Raw genomic sequence first — 26354 nt, forward strand, 5'->3', positions numbered from 1 at the left:
GCTTTATAGTGCCATGGTGCATAATTGAAGTTAGTTTTAGGGCTTCGTCATATTTTCCCCATTTGGAGTAACTAGAAATCATGGTATTCCACGACACAATAGTTCGTTCGGGCATATCATCAAACACTTTGCATGCACTGTCAAGTTGCCCAATCTTGCAGAGCTAAGCTATAGAAATGTTGGTGGAGACTATATGATTACTGGTGGCTTACAGAGGTTGATAAAGTGTTGTGAAGGGCTGGAAGATTTTCTTCCACTGACTATGCTTCCATGTTCCTAGAAAAGGTTGTCTCAGCAACATTTTGTAAGTTGGAACTTGTTGGCTCCTGTCCCACTATCCCTGAGACTCATAGAGATAGGAAAAAAACTTAAACACATTGTTTCCCCCATTTATGAATTTATTATCTATTATTATATTATAAAAAATAAAAATAAAAAAAAGATTATGAATATATTTTTTGATTTAAATTTCATATTCTATGTATATATATGCTTAATAAGTTCTTTTACATTGAAATAAATGAAATTTCGCTCACTTTTCGTGTCCTTTCTTTGGTTCTAATTCCTCGCTCAAAATACACACGAAATCTTTTTGAGTTTAAACTAATGTTTTTAGCCTCTTGGTTCTTAGGTCATCATTGATGCTCACTGTTCGATGCAAGTGTTATGGTAATTTACTTACTGCTTATATGTGGTGGACCACTTTTATATGTGTTCCACTGTGCATACCTTCAACCTCTGGGCTACCTATGGTTCACATGAGCACTCCATTGAACTTCCTAGAGGTCAATTTTTAAGAAGAGACCATAATTTTCAGTCATCGCATTAGTGTGGGCCTCACACTTTGACGAAGTCGTGTGTGTTCCACGTGCCTCGAACGCCTAGACACATTGTACCAATATCTTCACATTTAGACCTCACTCCACCACCCTCAACTCATCTCATTGACTCATGTGGCCTTCATGTTGACACTATGCATTGATTGATTGTTGCCAAAGATTAGAACTTTCCGATGTATCCCAATGGTGTAACCCAGTTGACTTGTTGGGAAAACGGAGAAAAATTACTTTGAGCTCCTGTTTTGAAGAAATAAGTAGCTCATGAGGAATGTAAAGAAAAATATTTTATTTGATCTCGAAATTCTCATATAACACTTCTTTTAATCTTGGATGAGGAATCACCTATAAGAATGACATAATGTTAATCTATGTTCCACACGGCCAAGAAAGCATCAATTTTTAGTGTCATTATAACTTGGTTGTTCGGAAGAGATTCTTTCTCGATCAGAATAGTGAAATGAAATGTTCATAAATGTTATTGCAAAGAAGAAGCAACATCATCTACTAAAATTTTAACTCACAGTTCGTTCTCAATGATTTGTTTAGTTTAGTTTGCCTTTGAAATATACTTGGAATCCCTTTTGATTTAAAGGAAGAGTTACAATTACAATAGTAATGAAACTACTAATGACAAGGCAAAAGGCAAGGAAAGGAATTCAAACCTAAAAACATTAAAAAAAACTATCCTCGCATGCTAGAAGTACCTTGGACTTTGATTCAATACTCCTTTGCTGGTTATGGCCTTTGAAGTGTACAAGATGAAGTTTGAACTATAACAAATTACCTCTTTATGACAGTCCTTTTTAAAGCAAAATAAGGGTTCATACAATTGGTCCATTACTCCTTAAGTTTAGTTTTTCTTTTGATCAGTGCAATTGGTATATTGAGTCTTTTGTTTAATAATAGCAAGGAGTTGTAAAGTCATCGTTTTCATTCATTTTGGTTTAACTTTGACTAGGAGAAAAAAAGAAAACGAAAAAATTCTCATATCTTATAAGTCTAAATTATATAAAGTATTCATGCTCGCGGTTAGATTCACAATATTCAATCCTAAAAGATTTGTTTAATAAAGAAATACATAGTAATAAATAAATAAATAAATCAGATTACAAACTAACTATTATGTTCTAGGGTTGTACATAAAAGTCCTTTGCCTTGCTCGAACCAAGTTTCAAGTCCAACCCAACCAGAAATATCCTAACCATTTCAACACTGTTTGGAATTGAAAATTACCAAATCTCTTCAGGATTTAATCGGTTCAAGTTGGTTATTACTTGATACACGAACTATTCTGATATACACGAAATCGTATAGTTTTGCCTGAACTACTATTCCCACCTTTTAATCACCAATGCAATCTCTTGATCATCTTTCCTTTCATTGGCATCCATAATTATTATTTCAGTTACTCTTTCCAATCTACTTCATTATCTTCTTAGACCAATTTTTTTCCACTAATATTCAACTTCTCTTCTTCCATATCATATCGTCCAACGTGTATCTGCACCAAAGAGATTACAAACTAACTATCATGATTCATGTCAAATAAGAGTTGGATTAGCTTACCCACTATTTGTTTTTAGAAAAATGCTGGATGCAAGCGCCGGATGTAATCGGCTTGCAAGCGGCTTGTCCACATCATCTAATAAAACGGTGCGTTTTTCATCTATTTACATTTTTACTCTCCATTTCCTTCCACCTCCATCTCTCTCTCTCAATTTCGCTCCCCTCCTCCCTCCCTCCCTCCCTAGTCCCTGCATCTCCATCTCAATCTGACCTCTTCCTCTCTCACTCCATCTCGTTTCCTCCTTCCTCTTCTTCTGCAAGCCGGTAACCCTAAATCCATCCCTTTCTTCCTTTCTTCCCCAACCCCCGTCTCAAACCCTTTTCTCTTACCCCGCTCGTCAGCGCCGACAGAAATGATCCCATGGTGCTACAAGCCACCGACGCCGTCGCTCCATCAGAGCCCATTTCTTGAGCACTAGTTTCAGGGGCAGGTTTCAAATTTGCCTTGGTCTCTCTCTCGCTCTCTTTATTTCATCGTGCTAGCTTCTAATGGAGGACGCCAACACCTTCGATTTGCGTCCAGGACCTCGTTCATGCCATTTTTAAGCTCGTGTGGCTTTGGATATCCATGAACGTACTCTGGATAGAGATTGCTGACTAAAGATTGTGGCTTTAAACCCTTTAAATCTGAAACCCTTAAATAAACTTGAGATTCCTAAATTACAACCCAGAATAAACGGAAAAGTCATACAATACATCAAAGATTGCTCTCTCGCCAACTGCTCTACAAGGAATGGGAATTCTGTATAAGCGAGGTACCAAAGCCATGAACGATCTTGTTGTTGCTCATATAGTGGAGGATGTGACAGAGGATGACTTCCGGTTGTTTTCGAGAGCCTTGCATAGAGTCTACAGACCAACAGACACCGTGGAGGATGACTTGAGCTGTGACCTCCACAAACGAGAAGTGAAGAACCCATCTCTCTCTCGCGTACAGTCTACAAACCGACTTTCCATACTCCTTCTGGTCTTTCCTTACCCAGCTCAAGGCCAGCTCAAGGCCACATGCTCCCACTCCTTGATCTCACCCACAAACTCTCCCTCCGTGGACTTTCCATCACCATTTTGGCCTCTCCTAAGAACCTCCCTACCCTCGCCCCTCTCCTCTTTGCCCATCCCTCCATTTATATCTTAATTCTTCTCTTCCCTTCCCACCCTAAACTATCCCCAGGCGTCGAGAATGTCAGGGGCATCGGTAACGCCGGCAACTTACCCATCATCGGCGCCTTGGGCATGCTCTACGACCTGCTTCTCTGCTGGTTCCAGTCCCACCCTTCTCCCCCTGTTGCTATTGTCTCAGACTTTTTTGTTTGTTTTTTAATTTTGTTTTTTTTTTTTTTCAATTCAGTTGACGTGGCCTGCCCGCTTACCCCACGACTGCACATCCCGACTGTACTTAGCGGGACCGTTGTTTTTAATCCCTTGAGATGAGCATAGCTATTCACATCAGTCATAAAATAAGTCCTCAATTAAAATAAAATTTCTCTTCATCAACATATTTCTTGATTGCTAAAAGCAAAGAATAATAAAATGAAGGTATTTTCCACGAAGCCACTTATTTTAGCACTTGTTGGGTCTTCTACCTGACGAAAAAAACACAGCTTATAGCAATAATAAAAATACAGTTTAATATAAATTATTACTCAAAATATTTTTTTCTCAATAAGTAAATAAGTTTAACCTACAACAGTCGGCTCCCACGAGCCGCCCCCACCAAAGCCAGTGCCAAATTCAATCCCAAAGATAAGGCGCTCCCTCTCTCTCTCTGACCCAAAATTCTCTGTAGCTCTCTCTCTCGACTCTTCCTCCGTCCCTCGTTTGGTGAGGGAGAGTGCAGCTGGAACACAAAGCGAATGTGATAAACCCCAAGCAGCAATGACCACTTCTCTGCAAGCGTTTCTTCTCTTTAAACCCCCGCCGTCTTTGTCGTCTTCGAAGCGTTTTCATCTTCCTCGCTATGCAGCTTCTTCTTCTTGAGTCTCTTTCGATCTGATTTGTCTCTCTACTTTCGCTTCCTCAAATTTTCTTAAATCCAGACTTTTTCCCCGGACTCTCTCGGTTCCTAGCACTTTACGCCCCGAAAGTGGGGGCTTAGATTCCCAAAGATTGACATTTTCGGATGCGGATTGGGTTTCCGATTCAAAAGATTCGAATTTCAAGGATTTTTACGAAGATAGCTCGAGTTTCAATGTGAATAGTTCGTTTTCCGAATTTGGAATTTCGAAAAATGACGAATTGGGCGGTGGAAATTCTGAAAATCGGTTAAAGAGTGAGTTTGGGGAGGTGGGTTTGGAAAATGGGGAAGCGGGTAGTGAAAAACTGGAGCAAAGTCAGGGAAAGGAACAGAATTTGGCCGCCACTGAGGGAAAGAGTGGGACTCTGAGTGATACTGAGATAACGAGTAGGTTACCATTGGTAATGTTCTTGATAGGGACGTGGGTAAGGCTGAAAAAAGGTTTTGAGAAAGTTTTGGGTTTGGATTGGTTGAGTTGGTGGCCCTTTTGGCGGCGGGAGAAGCGGTTGGAGAGGTTGATTGCGGAGGCAGATGCAAACCCGAAGGACGTGGCGAAGCAAAATGCTCTGCTGGCTGAGCTCAATAAGCATAGGTTAGGTGATTCCGTTTTCTGTTCTTTTATTTTGTCATCATCTAATTGGTTGCGGGAAGATAATTTCAAGGGAATGAAGTTGGGGTCCGTGAAGTTCATTTTCTTCTCGTTTTGTTTCTGGAGAATGCAATAGTTAATTCCAGAACAGAGTTGCTTAGTAAGAGTGTTAGTCTGTTGGGCAATATTACAGCAAGTGGGAGTCAAAATATTAACGTATAAGATTCCAAGCCTTTCCATGTTTCTGTTATTCGTGGTTGCTAAGAATATGGAGGAAAAGAGAAGAAAATAAAGACTATAACGCCTTTCTAATACACCTGGTTTAATTCTCTTTTAATGTCAACGATTTATGACTTCTCCTTGGACCAATATTTCTATGACACCGACATGCCATAAGAAATACAAATATATATAACGTTGTTCTAATTCATCATTGTATTTTCGTTACTATTTTAGAAATATACTAAACCAACGAGCTTTAGATTGGATGATAAGTGACTTCGTATTAACACAAAACTTGGCTTGCACAGTAACATATGAATTACATGTAATCTAATGGTAGACCTGACAAAATTTTAACCTAATAAGAATTATTTAATGATATATGGCCATATAATACATAAACATCCACAAATAATTTTTTTTTTAAAAAAGGAAAAAGAGATTTTATTAATGCACGTAGTTAGGCAAAACCCAAGTACACAAGAAGTAGTTAGGCATCCACAAATAAATACAATACAAATATAGACCCATACAACTATTGATGTATATGTACTTACAAAAAAAAAAAAAAAACTATTGATGTATATGTGCGTATAATACTAGTGAATCAACTCAAATCTCTTCATTGTGGTATGAGATAAGGTCAAAATCAGTGGATGTTTAAAGATAGTTCCAAGCAGGAATAAAAATATATTCTTCCTTTTCTTTTCCAGTTATTAACTAAAATTTGGTTGCAACTTTGTTCCTTCTCATTTTGCAGTCCAGAATCTGTCATCAATCGATTTGAAGGAAGAGATCATGCAGTAGACAGTAGAGGAGTTGCAGAATATCTTCGAGCTCTTGTAGTCACGAATGCTATATCTTACTATCTTCCAGACGAGGAGACTGGGAAGCCCTCTAGTCTTCCTTCATTGGTAATCAAGCATGGACTAATGTTCCAATAGTCATCTTTTGAACCTTTAGTATTTAGTTGTTACTAGGTTGTTGTCTTTTGTTACCGATCAAAAAAAGAAAAAAAAAGAAGATTGTTGTCTTTTGTTGTTTTTATCTTGTGTTATGTTCTTCTAAGAGTCCTTATTGGTGGTACAACTTGAAATCGATCTATACAGAGAAATACATAGTAAAACTGCATTTGGACCATTATGGAAATGTGTGTGTGTGTGTGTGTGTGTGAGAGAGAGAGAGAGAGAGAGAGAGAGAGAGAGAGAGAGAGAGAGAGAGAGAGAGAGAGAGAGAGAGAGAGAGAGAGAATGGATTTTTAATGTGTTTTGCATACTCTAATAGAATCTGGAGGTTAGAATTAAAAATAAGGAAAGAAAAGAAGTGGAGGTTGAACATACCTTACAATTCTCCATGTCCAACAATACTATAGAATTAGAAACATTTTATACTTCTTATAAAAAGTCACCTCTATATCTCACTGTTAATTACCTTCTCATCTTACCAAAGTGCAACTTCAACATGGGTAGTAGCTTCAAAAATATATAAGCACTTGCAACTTTGTTGTAACACCCGCTTCCCAATAAGTTAGGATTTCAGGTGTGATACTTCATTCAGTCGTTTTATGTGTTAACTATGTGTTGGTGGTGTAATAGGACTGGTTTGTCACCTATGGCTTGAAAGTGTGTTAATTTTTTTGTAAGTACACCTTTATTGATAATTAGAAATATTGGTATCTAGGTACACAAAGTGTATGCAAGATTTACATCTATCAGAAAAAGAAGTAATAGAAAATTTGGGAAGCTAGACATTTGAAAAGAAGATTGAGCAGCCAACCAATGGAATAGTCTTCTAAAGAAATATCTTTTAGTTCTACCATCATCTTCTCTCGATCCTCAAAATTCAGATTATTTCTTTCATCCACACATACGGCATTCCACAAGACTCTGCTGCCATAAAGTATCCCTCTTAAGGACTAGAAAACTTGCATTTCTGACCTGCCAATATGCCTTCCACCCTGTATAACATGACCCAATGAAGCTTTGATAGTCCAAATATAGTGCTCATAAAATATTGGCTACTAATAAAACTAACATACAGAATATACTTCTTCCTTAGAGTTGTGGCACAAACAAATAAAGCCACTCCCAATGGAACCTTATTCCTCCAAATTTGCTTCTAAGGGGAGAGGGAACTACCCTCAGGAGATTAGCCATTGTAGAACAATCTAACTTCAAACTCTCATCGCATAGACAGAACCCAACAAAGCCTTCCCTCCCCGCCCCTTCTCAACCTCATGGATTATGGTACATCCTAGAAAAAAGTGATGATTTCCACCTCCCAATCATGTGCTGCTTGAATAAACTCAACATCCCACTAGTAAGTGCCATTGGACAAAAGTAGAAGATTTGCTACTGAAGTTTCCTTGTGACAAGAAATTAAAAAGGCTCTGGATAAAGTAACTTAAGAGCCTTATCAGCACACCACGTATTAGACCAGAACCTTATCTAGAGGTATTTCCCCCCTCAAATCTTGTAAAGCAGGATTAAGTCCCCCCGATCCCTTCCAAAATTTTTTTTCCAAAGACTGACTCCATATGAACCATTAACTTCAAGGAAACACCACCCACTCACTAACAACCATGTTTTGCATCCACCACCAATTATCTCTCTTTCATAAGCATAGGCCATAACCACTTACCACATTAAGGCTCAGTTAAACTGGATAAGGTTTCTGACCCGCATAAACCCCCTGCCCTGGGGACTCCCAGGACTGAAGAGCATATCATAGGCCTATTTACCAAATGAAATGGGACCTCTTCTTTCACACCTCCCCCACACAAAGGTTTTGATAAGTTTTTCTTTTTACTTGTACCTTCCCACTAAAAGTCCCTCTGTAACTTTTCCAAGCAATTGGCAATCCTCACTAGAAGAGGAAAAAGTGACATGAAGTTTGTGGGTAAATTTGACAAAGTGCTCTCAATCTAAATGATCCTTCCATTAAAAAAAATTAAAAATATAGAACAGTTCCATACTGACTATTCACGCAAGCCTAGCATGATGGAAGCTTGTTTTGCACAATGCCGGGGTTGATCCTCCGTGTTTTCCCTTTTTCCCTTTCAGGGTTTGGAAGGAGGATAGGTTCAGGAACTTCAGATATATCTTTGTATAATGGTATTGAAGGCTTTGCAGTTTCTTGTGCACTTTAGGCCATTGATAAGAGTATTAGTCCCGGAGTTTCTGATAATTATTATTGTATGTGTTTTAAGATGCTTTTTCATGTATTTGAGGCTACTCATAAGATTTTGTTTTTTTGATATGTTCTCAATAGGAAATTGCTCATGTTTTATCCGTGTCTGGCTAGATAGACATATATCTGCATCCACTACTCTTAACTATACTCATCCACAACTCTTAACTCTTAGGCCTTGTTTGGATAGTGCATTGAGATGAGATGATTTTTAAATAGTAGTGAGATGGTTCGTGAATAGTAATGAATTGGTTTGAGTTAAAATGTTTTATAGGGTTTTGGGAAATGAGAGAAAAAGTATAATAAAAATATTATAAAGTTACCTATAAAAAAATTATAAAATTAAAATATTGTTTGAATATATATATTTTTTTGGGATTTGAAAAATTATAATTGTATTTTGTGTTTTGTTTAGAAGTTTGGGAAAGTTGTAAACACCTAGAGATTGGCTCAAGTGGTAAAGGCCTTGGGCTTGGAGGTATGCTCCTCTCAGGTCTAAAGTTCAAATCCCCTTAAGTGCAAACAATCTCTAGGGGCCATCAGACTGGGGGATTTTCTCCTTAAATTACCCGAGGTGTACTTGTGAGAAACTCCTTGCCAAGAGCCTGTACACCCCCAAGATTAGTCGGGGCGTTATTCTTGGACGCCCGTGCCAGTCAAAAAAAAAAAAAAAATGGAAAAGTTGTAATAATTAGGTAATGATTAGATGAAAAAGTTTAAGATTTGAAATTGAAAAGTGTTTGTGTTTGTGGTGTTTGGATATTGAGATGAGATGAGATGAGATGGAAGTTTCTCTCCATCCAAACCAGGCCTAAATACTTCAATTATGCAAGAGCATAGTTTCTGATCAAACAGCTTGCAGTCCTTTCAAGTTATTCATCTTTAGTCATTTCTGCTTCATATCTACATAGATATGTTATTAGGCTAATAATTAATTTTATATATGTAGCTACCTATAAAATTTTTTTTTTTATATATGTAGTTGCAAGAGCTGAAACAGCAAGCATCAGGTAACACGGATGAGGCCTTTCTGAACCCTGGCATATCTGAGAAGCAGCCATTACATGTTGTGATGGTAAGTTTTAATAGAAAAGGTTTGCTCAATTATTGGCAGAAGAATGCCATCAAAGTTTTCTACTTTTGGCATAAAGATTGATTATATGAAAGAATTAATGTTTTCTTCTACTTTCTCTGTGGATTCTAATTTTCCTGTTTTTTTTAAATCAACATAATAAGAGTTGGTTTTTCTGTTAGGTTGAGCCTAAAGTTTCAAACAAATCACGTTTTGTTCAAGAGCTTATCTCCACTATCTTGTTTACTGTAGCTGTTGGATTAGTGGGGTACGAACTTTCTCTTCCCCCAGTCTCTCCACAAACACCCCCCCTCTCTTTCACACACTACTTAGTGCTTGCCTGCATTCCTGAGTCTTAATCCATGGAAACATGACTTTGATTTTGAATTTTTATTTTTATTTTGATTTATTTTTATCAGGTTAATGGGTGCCGCTGCATTTCAAAAGTATGTAGGGAACTTGGGTGGAATAGGAGCATCGGGTGTTGGATCAAGTTCTTCCTATGCCCCAAAGGAGTTAAATAGAGATGTTATTCCAGAGAAGGTAGGTATGTGGTAGTCTATACTCTCCAGATTGCTGACCTTTTAAGAAGTTGTCACGGTTCCATGCAATGGCTGTTTTGGTTTTTCTTGGAGGTTGGGACCCCACCCCTGTTTGCCAAGGGGGATGGACTGTGTCTCCCCATTAGCTGGTGGATAGGTAGAAGAAAATCCAAAAAAAAGTTTTGAATTGCTTGAGGAGCGAATGCCGGAAAGTTGGACCAGTACCAAGATTTTTGTTTGGAATCACTAAAACGTATTGATTTTCAACACGAGACTTTATTCTTTATGTCTAGTTCTGGCTTCCACATTCAGCTGAAAGTTATGGTAGGGATGTGATATTATTATTACCTAATAATTGCTAGTAGTAGCTTAGTTAGAAGTTTTATTATTGGTTGCTTAAATGTTTTATGGGACTGATTTTCTAGAAGGTTTGAGTGTTAATCTGTTACATTTATCACACTTGCATTGAAGAGTACCTTAATCATGCCGAGTAATTTGTTGTCTTGCAGAATGTTAAAACATTTAAGGATGTCAAAGGTTGCGATGATGCAAAGCAGGAGCTTGAGGAAGTAGTGGAATATCTGAAAAACCCATCTAAATTTACTCGGCTTGGTGGAAAGTTACCAAAGGTTTTATCAATATTATTTTTATTTAAACTACAACTATTTTTTGGAATTCCTTTTGTGCATATATTGTGCTTCAGGTGTTCCTCACTGCATATGAAGTGTAGCATGTTGGTTCTATGTACTTATGTGGATCATGTGATGTGCAAGTATATAATAGTTCATAGTTTTACTACTTAAGAATGAAATTGCATATGTGCTAGAGTATGGCATGCTTGTGACATTAAATGAGTTCAAAATTCTATGTTCGTTTTGTAGTTAGTATCATCTAGATTGGTTGTTTCCCATATTGAAAGATATTTCTTTTTCAAGGCTTTTTCTGTTCAATTTTTTTTTTAATGGTATGCATATGAGTGGAAATGTCTTTCTGATTTTATCTATTTGTAACTTTCTTTTTTCTGTGCTTTATAGCTTCTATACTATAGAGCCTGACTCATGCTTATTTGCAGGGAATTCTTTTGACTGGAGCACCGGGAACTGGAAAAACTCTGCTTGCCAAGGTTAGGTGTTTGTATATTTCTGTAAATGGTATTTATTCGTAATGGAATGTCTTGTTTTCGATCCATATATGGACTTAACCCTGCTGCTGTTAGGGGTTCAGCTTGATCCTTGGAATCTTGTCTGAAAGTTTCATAAAGTGGTGGCTGCTGGACACCACCGGCGGCCTGATCTGGGCTGCCCTTGGTGGCCAGGCTGGTGGCTGCTGCATTTAGGGGTGGGCGGTGGGGCACACCACTGTCCCAGCCCCACCCCCCGGGGGGGGGGGGGGGGGGGGGGGGGGTTCGGGCCCAAGCCCACACCACAAACCTAGGCTTAAGCCCAGTCCAAATTAATATATAATATTATATATATACATATATAAAAATAATAATTTCGATACCAAATGATGTTGTTTTGTTAACAAATTTATTTAGAAAAAAAAAAAGAAACGGTGTCATTTTGGGGGGGTTTAACTCCCCCCCCCCCTTTTCTCTCTCATTTTGGGTTCAACTTCTTCTCTCAGAGCCTCGCTCCCTCACGGCAGACGCCTCTTCTTCTCCTCCTCCTCTTCTCATCCTCCTCCTATGTGCCTCCTCCTCTTCTTCTCTTTGATCATCTCTCCCTCTCTCCCTCTCTCTTTCTTTCTGATTTGTTGTTTGCAAATGATTTTTTTAGTAGTTTAGGATTTTTTTGTTGTGGAATGTGGATTTGTATTTTGAGTGGATTTTGTTGTGGATTTGTGATTTTTTTTTTTGTTTTTTCCTATCGTGTCACAATCGTGGGTGGCGGTGGACGGGGGAGGAGGGGCAGGGGCGAGTGGACTATTGGGCTTCCACCCCCTGGCACCAGGATAGGGGTGTTGGGGACCTCGATCTAGTCCCCAAACATTAGGGGTCCATGGGTCTCGCGTCGCCTTATGATGACCGAATGTTTCTCGTCATCTTGCTTGGTCTTGGCTAGGAAATGGCAATGAAGAGTTCCTAAGTTAATGAAGGTATGGTGTTTAGTGATGGATTTGATGATAATGATGAGTTTGGGTGATCTAAGTGGTTAGTTTGTGTATTTGACGCAATGTGGATTGACTTGATGGTTGCCCTTGATGTTGGCGCCACTTGGATGATGCTTAGGGTTGGTATGGTGAAGTGTAGCTAGGGTTTTGGGTGGTGGCTAAAGGGGATTACGAAATTGGGAAGTGATGTATTAGGGTTGGAGTCTAGGATGGGTTGCTAGGGTTTGAAAGGTGTTTGAAAGAGTTTAGGGTTGCTCCTTGACTTTAGGGATTGGCTAAGGTAAGATGAAGAAAGTAGTATTTGAATGTGGTAAGAGGATGAAGTGGGATAGTGTTTGAATGAGTCTAGTATTGTTCCTTGAGTGTAGGGATTTGGAGATGAAAGATAGGGTTTGTATGATGGGTGAGGTGGCTACGGTTTGATCCTAAATGATAAGATTGATGGGAGTTGTTTAGAACTTGGAGTTTGACTAAGGCAATAGATGTATTTCGAATTTGGATGGATTGGAAGATGGAAGATGAGTTCCTGAAATGTAGGAAATGATTTAGGGATTAGGGTATTTCGGCTAAGGCAAGAGTGGAGTGAGGGATTTAAAGTTCGAGTGATTCTAGGTAGTTCCTAGAATGAGGGGATTTGATATGGCAAGCGGATGAGGGTCTTTGATAGGATTTGAAAAGATGGAGATGATTGAGGGAGTTTAGGGATTGGATCTCCTAAAATGTTGGGATTGGAATTTGAGTTTGAATTTGAGAAAGTGGTTGGCCGAAGCTGGAGATGAAGGGATAGGATGGGATTTGGAAAATGAGATGATGATTCCTAAAATGTAGGAATTACCTTGTAGGAATCTAGGTGGTTTCAGCTAGGGTTTGTGAGAATGGAAGGAGGGCACTTTGGGAAATGTTGGCCGAATATGGACTATGGGAAACAAGGTGGTAGGCGTGTGGTGTTTGGAAAATGGATTAAACCTAGAGAAATGACGATGGAAGAACACGAAGAACACACATGAACAATATGAATACAAAGGATAAAAACTCAACAAGGGACGATGAAGACTCTTTTTGGTATATATGAATATTTTGAGAAATCAATGAATAAGAATAATAAGGCTTAGGATATGTTTGATATGTGAGAAAATATAAGAATAGTGGGGAATATGTTGGGGGAAATTAATTCTCCTGATGTTGGAAGGCTTTCTGAAGCAGTGGAAGAGGTATTTCGGCCGGAAGATTTAATTGGTGGGGAAGAACCAAACTCAGACTCGAATTTGCAGCTGGCTTTGGTGGATAAAGACTGCATTGGTGGTGAGGGGGCTGCGCTAACTCCGTTATGCACCCTTCCGCCTAGTTTCAATAATGAGCGAGTTCCTTCTAACTGGGTATTCAAAAAAGTGGAGGAGATACAAGCTGTTATTGGGATTTCGTTTGGAGGTGATGAAGAAAAATTTAGGGATCTTATGGCAATTGAGGATAGGCATATGAAGTCAGCCACAAAGCGGGATAGGGAATTGAAAAGGCTTACTTGCTCCATTAACTATGATGCAAAGGAAGGAAGTAGCGGTAGGGATAGAGCGGAAGGGAGGGGCAAATTTAAGTTTACATACAGCCTAAGATTATCTCATGGAATGTGCGGGAACTTAATGATCGCAATAAACGCCTTCGCATCAAAAATTTATTGCAGATGTGGAAGGGTGATGTGGTTTGTTTTCAAGAAACTAAGTTACGGTTTATCGACAGAAGAATAGTGCGAAGTTTATGGGGATGTGCATATGCGGGTTGGTCTTAGTTGGCCTCCTTAGGAGCGTCAGGTGGAGTGTTATTAATGTGGGACAAAAGAGTGGTTGAGGTAACTGAGGAGTGCATCGAGGATTACTCGGTAGCGTTGCGATTCAAGAACGCTACTGATGGATGGGAATGGGCATTTGTAGGAACATATGGGCCCAATGTGGACAGGGAGCGGAGGAGGTTATGGGAAGAGTTGGTGGGTGTATACTCTCTTTGGGATGTATCGTGGTGCATGGGAGGAGATTTCAACGTTACTTGCTTCCCTAGTGAGAGGTCAGGACATCTTCAGAACTCAACGGCTATGGAGGAGTTCTCCGAGTTCTTTTTTGAGTTGGATCTTATGGACCTCCCTTTGGTAGGAGGCAAATACACTTGGTCTAATGGTCGGGTATGGTCGAAATTGGATAGATTCCTTGTCTCTCCTTCATGGGAAGCCCACTATTCGGAAGTATGTCATAAACGTCTACAGCGGGTCTACTCAGATCATATTCCTATTTTACTAGATTGTGGGGGCATTCATAGTGGTCGGCGGTATTTCAAGTTTGAAAACATGTGTTTACCGCAGACGGGTTTGTGGAGATGGTGCGTAATTGGTGGTCTGCTTATCAGTTCACAGGTACTCCAAATTTTATTCTTGCAAGTAAATTGAAGGCTCTGAAACAAGACTTGAAGAAGTGGAACATGGAAGTCTTTGGCCACATTGACAATCAGAAAACTACCCTTATGGAGGAATTGCAGGAGTTAGAGGGGAGGGAATTATCAGGCGATCCCTCAGAGGAGATGATTGTGAGGAAGGGTGCAGTCTTGGCAAATTTGGAGAGGGTGTTGTTGTCTGAGGAGACCTCTTGGCGTCAAAAATCCAGAGCCCTTTGGTTGAAAGAAGTTGATAAGTGTACGAAGTATTTTCACAAAGTGGCAAATTCACATCGACACAATAATGCTATAGAGTCGCTACACTTAGGTAATCAGGTGTTATCTTCTCCCTCGAACGTAGAAAATCATATTGTGGATTATTATGAGACCCTTCTCACAGAATTGGCTGAGTGGAGGCCGAAGCTTGATACTTTATCTTTTGATGCCATTGACCCTCAGAATGCGAGCGTTTTGGAGAGACCTTTCGATGAAGATGAGATCTACAAGGTCATTGTTGGGATGACTAAGGATAAAGCGCCGGAGCCGGATGGTTTTTCTATGGGGTTCTTTCAAACTTGCTAGGACATTGTCAAAGGGGATGTTCTGAAGGTATTTAGCGAATTTCATTCTTTTCAAAAGTTTGAAAAATCCCTCAATGCAACTTTCATTGCACTCATTCCTAAGAGACATGGGGTTTCGATTATTGAGGACTTCCGTCCTATAAGCTTGATCAGTGGAGTGTATAAGATTATCTCAAAGGTTCTTGCTAACCGGTTAAGCCCGATGTTGGAACATATTATTTCCAAGCCCCAAAATGCATTTATTCGTGGAAGACAAATTCTTGACTCACTGCTCATTGCAAATGAATGCATGGACCATAGATTGAGGGAGGGAGGCTCAGGCATCCTATGCGAGCTTGACATAGAGAAGACGTATGATCATGTGAGTTGGGAATTCCTCTTATATCTGCTCAGGAGGTGTGGTTTTGGTAATAGGTGGATCGCATGGATGAGTCATTGCATTTCGACTGCTCGGTTCTCAGTTTTAGTTAATGGTACACTTGCTGGATTTTTTTATAGTTCTTGGGGTTTATGACAAGGAGACCCCTTATCCCCCCTTTTGTTTGTTATAGTCATGGAGGCTCTTAGTTGGATGGTGTAGGCCGCAATTGGTGGAGGTATTTTATCTGGTTTTCAGGTGGGTAATGGTTCTGGTGGCTCGATTACTATCTCTCATTTTTTATTTGCAGACGATACTTTACTTTTCTATGAAGCAGATAACAACCAAATCCAAACTCTACGTGCACTGTTACTTTGCTTTGAAGCAGTGTCGGGACTCGAGGTGAACCTTGGCAAATTTGAGATGGTTTCGGTGGGTGTGGTATCAAATATACGCAGTTTAGCAAGTTTATTGGATTGTCAGGTGTCCTCTTTGCCTTTGAAATATCTAGGACTTCCATTGGGTGCAACTTTTAAGGCTAGAACAATATGGGATGGGGTGGTAGAGAAGATAGAGAAAAGGTTGGCTGGTTGGAAACGAGTTTATTTGTCAAAAAGGGCCTGGCTTACTCTTATTAAGAGTACCCTTTCAAACCTTCTTACATATTTCTTATCTTTGTTTCCTTTACCGGCAGGGGTGGGGAATAGGATTGAGAAAATCATAAGGACATTCTTATGGGGGGGCTTGGGTGAGGAGAAGAAATTCCATCTAGTCAATTGGAAGACAGTCTGTGCTCCAGTTACACAAGGGGGGTTGGGAGTGCGCGACTTGAGAACTTTTAATAAAGCATTACTGGGGAAGTGGTTATGGAGATATTACTCGGAGGGGGGGTCTTTGTGGAAAGAAATTATTGATGCAAGATATGAAGCTGCTAAGGGTGGTTGGTGCTCCAACGAAGTGACATGGGGGCATGGTGTGGGTTTATGGAAATTTATAAGGAGTGGGTGGTCTTGTTTTGAGAGACATGTTCGCTTTGTAGTTGGAGATGGTACTCGCATCAGCTTCTGGCGGGATGTTTGGTGTGGAGACCAGGCATTGGAAAGAGTTTATCCAACTCTTTTCCTTGTTGCTGCTAATAGGGAGGCTTCAGTGGCAGATGTGCGATTATTTTTTCAGGGTGCTCAACAGTGGAATGTTCTTTTCATCAGGGACTTCCAAGATTGGGAATTACCTATGGTTTCAGATTTTCTTAGCTTAATATACTCCATGGGGACTCTTATGGCACAGTGTGATTGCTTGAAGTGGAGGGCTAGTAATCAGAAGAAATTAACAGTAAAGGCGTACTATAACCTCTTATCATCACAAGACCACTCTTCCTTTCCTTGGAAGAGCATTTGGAAGGCTCATGTGCCTTCTAAAGTAGCCTTTTTTGTATGGAATGCAGCCCTTGGAAAGATCTTGACCACGGATAACTTGAGGAAGAGGGGATGTGTAGTGATGGATTGGTGTTATTTGTGTAAAAAGAATGGAGAATCTGTTGATCATCTCCTACTACACTGTGAGGTTACAAGGGAATTGTGGGATGAGATTTTCCAAAGGATTGATGTTGCGTGGGTTATGCCCTCCAAAGTGGTGTATTTGGCTGGAAAGAAATGTACGCTGCTTTGAAGACAAGGAACGCTCTGTAGCAGAGTTGAAGAACTTTTTCCTACACACTTTATTGCTTTGGTTTTCTGCTATTGTACTAAACTAGGACAATGTTCATGAGTTCCTGTCTTTAATTCATCGCACATAGAACGTCCCTAGGTTTTATGTATACTTCCTGTATACATGGGCTGTACCTTTTTTTCTGATTAATAATATTTTTCTCTTTCTTATAAAAAAAATATATAAGAACAAATAGGAAAATATATGAACAAAGATATATGGAAGAACAAATATAGATAGATAAAGATTCAACACCTATTCACGAATTGCAAGGTGATGAAACAAAGATGGATAAATGGACAACAACTATTTACGAATTGCAAGGTGATAATCCTCTCTTTGGGATTCACGAATTGCACCCAAAAGAGCCAAAGTGCAAAAGCACCGAAAGTATTCACAAGAAACACCAAACTGTTCCACAAAGGAAAATATGCCAAATGATCAAATATGCAAAATGAAATGCCTATGGGTCCTATTTATAGAGCTTACAACTTGGAAACAACCCAAAAGGCCCATAGCACAATAAATTAAATAAATAAATAAAATAAAAGCAAGTGGTGCTGGGGCACGCCACTATCCTTGTTAAGTGGTGCTGGGGCACACATGCATGGGCGCAGGTGCACACTCAAGAGAATGCATAGGCCTACATGCATGGTCTGCGCGCGGCCAGTAGTCTCCATGGGCGCCTGCTGCGTGTCAAGGCCTGGGCTAAGGTATGCAAACAAGCAAGCCATGTGACTATCTTGAGCGTGCCATGACATGCTAGCTAGGATGCTCTGGGCGTGCCATGGTAGGAGCCATGGCATGCCTTAGGCATGTCTGAGCGGCTGACATGAGTGTGCCATGGCAATGGGTCATGGTAGGGCTGAGCAAAAATCCGACTCCGACTCCGACTCCGTTCTGGCTCCGACAAGTCGGAGTCGGAGTCGGAGTCGGAGTCCAGGCGGATCCGACTCCGACTCCGCTCCGATCCGACTCCGATACTCCGACTCCAATTCCGCCTCCGACTCCAACTCCCTATTCCGGCTCCGACTCCGACTCCGCTAATGTATATATTTTATCAATAATATGTGTTTTTCTATATATTAATCATATAAATATAAATATAATAACAAGTAATATTAATGTATAAATACTAAAATGCTTAATAACATGTAACATTATAATACTAATGTATAATATAACATATAACACTAATATATAAGTAATAAATTTATAATAGCATTTAATACTAATGTATAAAAATTAAAATTGATTATATAGATTTTATATAACTATATCTTATATATTAACATCATTAGTTAAATTCAATAATATACTAGTAATTCACACTAGTTATTAGTTATAAACTTATAGTAAATAAGTTAATAAATATTAATAATTTACTATATACTAATAGACTAATAGTATTAGACTATTAGTATATAGTAAATTACCAATATATAGTATTAGTATTAGTATATTACTAATATAATATATATATATAATAGTATACTATTAGTTAATATATATTAAATTAATATCACAATATAATTACATAATTATTAAATATATTCCCTTGGATATAAAAAACAAGAAAAAAAATTTGTCAAATTTCTAATATATAACTAACTCTCTAAGTTAGTAATAATTAATAAAGTAATAATTAACTAGTGATTTTTTTAGTGAGTTAATTAAATAATACACATTAAATTGTTACTTAATTTTATTTTCTAATGTATTAATTTTGGTTAGATAAATTAGAAATCTCAAATTATATTTAAAAAAAAAAAATTGATATGGAAGCCCAAATCTGATTAGAGTTGCAAATTGTAAAATTGAAATGTTAATTGGGTCAAAGAAAAAAGTCTAAAAAAAAGCCCAATAAAAAAGCCCAACTCCGACTCCGCTTCGACAAGTCGGAGTCGGAGTCGGAATCGGAGTGGAGTGGGGTCTAAGCGGAGTCGGAGTCGGAGGTCAGATTCGGTCTCCGACAAAGTCGGAGTCGGAGTCGGAGGAAGCCAAATCCGACTCCGACTTTGTTGGTGCTCAGCCCTAGGTCATGGCATGCTAGCGATGTTGTCAAGTGCATGCCATGGCAGGGGCCATGGCCTATCTGTGGGGCTGTCATGCTAGTGCCATGGCAGTGGCCATGGCATGATGGTGGTGCTGGCCATGCTAGTGGCCCATGGGGCTGTCAAGGCATGTCAGTGACAGTGTCAAGGCAAGGCCTATGGGGTTGTCAAGGCATGCCCACAGGAGTGTCAATGGGCTATCAAGGCTGAGCCATGGCTTAGTCAAATGGAAAGCTGTTGAGCCATCTTCCAATTGACCTGTGTCATTCTTGCAATCTCCCTAGGGTCTGCACTAGACCCCTAGGAAAGTCCTACAAAGCTATGCTCTACCCCATATAAGGCCCAATCTCGGATGTCCATGCATGTCTAGGACCTTGTCCTAGGGCGATTTTTGTTGGGGTCTCGACAAGGGGGCTCCTCTCCTGGTGTGTGGGGGCGGATTATGGGGAGCAAACCCCACCCTCTTCCCATGCAGAGGCGGGGTGTGGGAAGGGGCCACCCTTGCCCCCGCATGGGTGGGTAGCACCCCTAGCTGGTTTTTTTTTTTTTCTTTCTTTAATTTTTTTTTTTTTATTACTATCATATTATTCAAAAATAGTTTTTATTTTTTATTTTTTTATTTTTTATTTTTTTATAATTAATCAAACCTAACAAAACCTCATCTTGAAAAGATTTTACCACCATTCACCAAAATGTAGACCAAATTTTCTATACATGATCTCATATTGCATCCACTATTCACAAACATCCAGGGTGAATTGAAGCACAATATTTTGAATTTATGCCTTCCAGATAATCAAACAAGAAGTAAGCGTGTATAGCTGTCGAGATTCATTTCAGTGGTTGAGAAGGAATGGGGATTTTCCAGACAGTGTGCTGAAGCTAATAATCTATTTTGATTCCTTAAACCAAATCAGCAGTCACATGCCCTGGTTGTAATTGTATCTGCAGCAGCCTTATATAAATGGGTTTATACGCGATGGCAGATTGTTAGTTGCTAGTCAATGGGTGCGAAGGAAGGATCATAATGCAAGAAGATGATGGTCATATTTTATTATATTAACGTGCTTGATTTGATATTAATATGTTTGATCCAATCTAGTTATTGTTTGTAATGTTTCCTGATATATTTTTGCTTTCTGTGGGAACTTGAAGGCTATTGCTGGAGAAGCTGGGGTACCTTTTTTCTATAGAGCAGGATCTGAATTTGAGGAAATGTAAGCTGACCTTATAGAACACATTTTACACTTTAATTTGTATCTAGTAAACTCTTCACACAGATTATGAGCTAATGGAATGATGCATTCGGTGCTTGTAGCACCCTGTAATTTTATTGAGTTTGATGATAATTGATGTCTGTGGCTCTTCTTGCCAAACTATCTGCCCAGTATTTATATCAATCACATTGATGGGTTAATTGATTTCCCATTTTCTTCTTTTGTAATTTCCTTGTCTTCTTGGATAGTTTGGTCTTCTCTTGGAGGAATCCCGATGCTCTTTTCTGTGGAAATGCCCTCTTTTCTGATTAATCCATCATTTATCGTTCTCAGATCTTGGAATTCCTCGAGTAATGGTCCGGCAGTTGGGATACTAACTTCTTGTTATTTTCTGTATGGCAGGTTTGTTGGTGTTGGTGCTCGGCGTGTAAGATCCTTATTCCAAGCTGCAAAGAAAAAGGTTTGTTCTTTTGGAGGTGTCCCTTGTGATGTGCAATCGTGTTTTCGGTTTTGGGTTGGGAGGTGGGGGGTGGGGGGTAGTTGATTTTATAAACATGCTAGAAGTCCTGATATATAAATGGAGACGGATAGTTTTTTATCATTTCAAAGGTAGTTGATGACCTTATGCCATGAAAATGTAGAGAACGATGGGAAATGCCTCTCTGACTCTGAGACTTCTGTAAATAATACTGGGACATTTAACGTACTAACAACAGCAAACTGAAACTTAAATTGAGTAAACCTCTGTAGGCAGGGTACAAGGCCTGCATATTATAGTTTCTGGCTGTCAGATATCGTAGGCATTAATATTATGTTGATAAAGTTGTTGCATTTTAAGGAAAATATATGTTGCTTTGGTATATGTTTCTGATCATGTCATTCATGTGGTTCCATATTTCTTAGGCTCCTTGTATAATTTTCATCGATGAAATAGATGCTGTTGGGTCCACAAGAAAACAATGGGAAGGCCATACCAAGAAAACATTGCATCAATTGCTCGTTGAAATGGATGGCTTTGAACAGAATGAGGTACATCTAGACATGTTACAGCATTTAGAGTTGCTTTCTACGTTTCTAAAGATGAATGACGTTTTTCTGTAGGGTATAATATTAATGGCTGCAACAAACTTGCCTGATATTCTTGATCCAGCTTTAACAAGGCCTGGTAGATTTGATAAGCATGTAAGTTCTTTCATCTATGGACTACCATGTAACATTTTTACATGACTTTGCAAATTTAGGCCATTTTTTTGGCAGTTGTCACCGCCTAAGGACTCTTATTGTCTTATGGAAATGTTTTTCTGCTTCAGACAAAATCTCTCTGCATTTGAAATTTGGTCTGCATTTTTTTGTTTTTGTGGCCATATCAATCTCTAAATCTTGAGAACAAAAAATCAGTTGTCAAGTCTAGCTACGGTATCTAGCTCAAATACTTTCTTGAGTATTATTTTCTGAACTTTGCTACTTATCATCCCACACACTACACACCACATTTATTTTTATTTATTTTATTTTATTTTTGTTTTATTCCTGCTAAATTAATTGAGTTCTTTTACTCACCATCCCTACACCACATACTTGCTAAGGGAAAAAAAATTATGTGGTGTGTGGTGTAGGGATGATAAGTAGAATTTTTCTTATTTTCTTCACTAATCCTCTTGATCTTTTAGACCTGCCACCAGTTGACTCTAGTCTTTTGACTAAAATTAACTCTTGTTGTAGGTTTGTTCAAGTTTGTCCACTTCAGTCTATGGTTTCATCAAGTAATGTCTGATTAGATATATCTGGGTTTTTCTATCAATTTATTTTTGCTAAAGTTCTCTATATTTTCAAAGTGAAATCACTAACAAATATTCTTGTTTTAGATTGTTGTTCCAAATCCAGATGTGCGAGGTCGTCAAGAGATATTGGAGCACTATCTACAGGATAAACCATTGGCTGACGAGATAGATGTAAAGGCAATTGCTCGTGGTACTCCGGGATTCAATGGGGCTGGTGAGTTTCCCATGTTGCACTAAACGACAGTTGATTTCCTTCAATTCATTCGTTTCATTACCTCATGAAATATTTCAAGTGTCCTGCCAACTTGAGTTTTCCCCACTTTTTTCTTTCTCAGATCTTGCAAACTTCGTTAATATTGCTGCCATTAAAGCTGCTGTTGAGGGTGCAGAAAAGTTAACAGCTTCTCAGCTGGAATTTGCAAAAGACAGGATCATGATGGGTACAGAGCGGAAAACAATGTTCATGTCAGAAGAGTCAAAGAAGGTGCGGGTGTTTCCTTATGAGCTAGTCCAGGGTAACCTGTGGCTTATATTGCTGAAGTATGATTTTATATACCCATAGAATCACCTGTTCAATGTGTTGGGTTGAGTCTGTTTTACAACCCATGGTTTTGAAAAAATAGAGCTTCGGTATATCGTTTGATTTTGCCATCTCAAATTTCTATATGATCTTTGATCAAGTGGACCAAAACGCTGGCATACCAACAACTTTAAAGCACGAGGCACAGATATCTTCAGAACATATTATATCGTGGGTAGGTCATGCAGATGATATCAAACATCTTATTGCTTGATGGAAAAAGTGCATTTTAGCGCACAAAGAAGTGAATAGATTGGTGGGTGGGGTTTTGGCGATGTCTAAATTTTGATCATGGGTTTTTTTTCTTAAGCCAACGATGACTGCATGCAGCATGCAAACTATAGAATTGCATCTGCATGACAATAAACTCTTACAGTTTCCTGGGAATCATCTATTTAGAATACCCAAATGCACAGTCATCCTTCCTGACATTTCTTAAGCTTCTCTCAGCTCACTGCATACCATGAGAGTGGCCATGCGATTGTTGCCTTCAATACAGAGGGTGCACATCCGATACACAAGGCAACAATCATGCCACGTGGATCTGCTTTAGGAATGCTCACTCAGCTTCCTTCAAGTGATGAGACATCAATTAGCAAAAAGCAGTTATTAGCCCGTCTCGATGTTTGTATGGGAGGTAGAGTTGCAGAAGAGCTCATCTTTGGTCAGGACCAGGTCACACGACAGGAGCGAGTAGTGACCTTCACACAGCTACAGAGCTAGCCCACTATATGGTATTTTCCATTTTAATGCCTTGAACAACAATCTATGTTCGCCTGCAACTCAGGATCATTTCCAATATTCTTGGAACATGTAAAATTTTCCATATGGTTATGCATATAATTAAAGTAGGTTCATGTTCCATGGTAATTGTATTTACGCTACAGTTTATTGTCTTTTTAATTCCTGCAACCTACTTGTTTGGCTATGAAAATCAGCATATAAAAAAAAAAAAAATTGTGACTTGAACCACTCTGTGCACTTTAAACAGAAGAATTTCCTATTTAACTCGCTTATTGAGTGCATCTTTCCTATTTAAGGTATCAAATTGTGGGATGAGTGAAACGATTGGGCCAGTTCACATCAATGAGCAGCCAAGTTCAGAAATGCAATCACGTATTGATGCTGAAGTATGTTTGTGGAATCTGTGGTTCTTCTGATTTATTAATAATGGTAGACATACGTATAGTTTATTTAAATTTCTTGCATTGGTTGTGCAGGTGGTGAAACTCCTAAGAGAAGCATATGACCGTGTAAAAGCCTTGCTAAAGAAGGTTTGTCCCTTAGTTCTCATCCGTTTGTAGTATTTTTTTTTTTTTTTTTTCCTTTTGAAAAATGAGAGCTGCAATATAAGAAAAAATATATTCGATTATCCCTATGGTCCAGAGGAGAATTGGCCATTCAATCTTGTAAACTAATCAAGACTGAAATTGGGAAAAGAGATATATGAATGGAGAGGAATAACCAATCAATTTGTTTCTCTAATTCATAAGTCCAAGTGAATTCCAACCGATCCGAGTGATGGAGTTATATTTTTGTGGAGTTGAAAATCCATGAGATGTAATACCTTGAAATTAGATTCCTAGATTAATTAAATTTCCAAGCCAAATGCAGCATCAGTGCACTGCGAAGCCTAGACTAGAGTGGGAGACTCCACACATAACACCTCATTCTCCCTTTATAAGGCCCTCTTAAAATATTCTGGAGACGAGTCCTTCAATATGGTTTATTTCAAAGGCTTGGGAAAGGTGATTTATCTATAAATGTAAAGGTGCAATAGCAGTTTAAAAGGTATGGTTTAATTCAGGTCATGTTAAGCACTCGTTGAACCTTGTAGACTTGGGAAACTAATATTGAGTCACCAAATAACATGATCTGCGTCACTATGCATGACCTTGAGATTTGTCCTAAAGTTGCACTTCATTGTATCTTACTTTCTTCCCCTCCCTCTAGTTTTGCATCTCAACATATATGAAGGCCACTCTAATCGAGTGTACATACATTTTAAGAAAACCTAGAAAACCCCTAGGGGTTGGCTCAAGTGGTAAAGGGCCTTGGGCTTGGGGGTATGCCCCCCCCAGGTCTAAGGTTCAAATCCCATTGGATGCAAACAATCTCTACGGGCCATCGGACTGAGGGATTTTCTCCTTGAATTGCCCGAGATGCACTTGCGTGAAATTCCTTGCCAAGGGCTTGTGCACCCTCAGGATTAGTCGGAACGTTGTTCCTAAACACCCGGTGCCAAAAAAAAAAAAAAAGAGAAAAAAAAAACCAAGAACCTGCTATATATGTGAATGGTATGAGTCTAGATCCCCCAAGTTTAGCCTCTGTCGTTGGCATTGCTCAGAAGGATCTGGGTTCCTAAGTACATCTATTGTGCATGTCACTGGAATTTTTCATTTTGGTGTTCAAAATATTGTCGACCCTAACTCTTCCTTGGCTATGATGGACATTGATGGTTGGAATTAGCAAGTTTTAGTATGGGCTAACTTTTGTTTCTACACTTCAGCATGAGAAGGCATTACATTCGCTGGCAAATGCACTTCTAGACTATGAGACACTCAGTGCTGAAGAAATAAAGCGCATTCTTCTTCCGTACCGTGAAGGAAGGCTGCCCGAGCAACAAGAACAAGAAGGGGAATTTGTGTTGGTTTAGAATTTGGCTCCTTTTCTTTTTCAGAAATCTGCAACTCCAGGGGAGCTCTGTACAGTTTATTTAAACCACCATAGATGGTTATTTGTGCGACTACCAATCCCCCTTCTCTCTTTCTACTACAAGATACACCAGTGGAAGTCTATTCATACACGCTCCCAGAGTATCTCTGAAGCAACGTTCCGGCCTCTTGTCTAACATACAGCCAATGTGATGGATAATGTATTAGTTGGAGAAATCCTGTATTGTTCAAACTATTACCCCATTTCGGGTGAAATTTTGAAGGGTTGGACAGATTTGAGATTACTGGAACTCTTGTTTTGTACTCTCTTTTTTTCTTGGACAACACAGAACCTTTTATTCATAAATCAACTATTACATGCTTTCTCATTAAAGACAAATTCAACTATATCACTCTGATAGCCCTCCATCCATATATGAGCTCTGCCTCCAGAGCCAGAGCCCTTTTCGCCGGCCTATGTGCATCCTCATCTGCTTGTCTTCTTAGATATTGTACTGACTACTTCATCTCCCCTTCTAACGGCTTCCACAACCTTTAGAGAATCCCCCTCCAGGATCAAGTTAAAGCTTGCCATCATCTTGCAGAAATCCAAAATCTTCCAAAGGGCTACTGCTTCTGCCACCACGGGGTCTATAATGTATTTGATTGGAACACTCATTGCAGCTAAGACCTCTCCTAAATCTCTTACTAGTGAACCTATACCCATCTTTTATTGTACTCGTGAGAATGAGTGCATTCTTTATAGACTAACCGGTCACCACCTTTTTAGTATAGCATCGACGTCAGGGTAGAATGGTTGAAAAGCTCTCTTCTCAGATCAGCCTTTCCAACACCTTAATTT

General features: G+C 39.1%; 1 pseudogene; it reads left to right on the forward strand.

Annotated features, from left to right (window-relative positions):
- Positions 1-3138: 3138 nt before the first annotated feature.
- On the forward strand, positions 3139-25886 carry LOC122313634 (annotated as a pseudogene).
- Positions 25887-26354: the final 468 nt, after the last annotated feature.

Source organism: Carya illinoinensis, chromosome 6, assembly GCF_018687715.1.
Source record: "Carya illinoinensis cultivar Pawnee chromosome 6, C.illinoinensisPawnee_v1, whole genome shotgun sequence".
Lineage (NCBI taxonomy): Eukaryota > Viridiplantae > Streptophyta > Magnoliopsida > Fagales > Juglandaceae > Carya > Carya illinoinensis.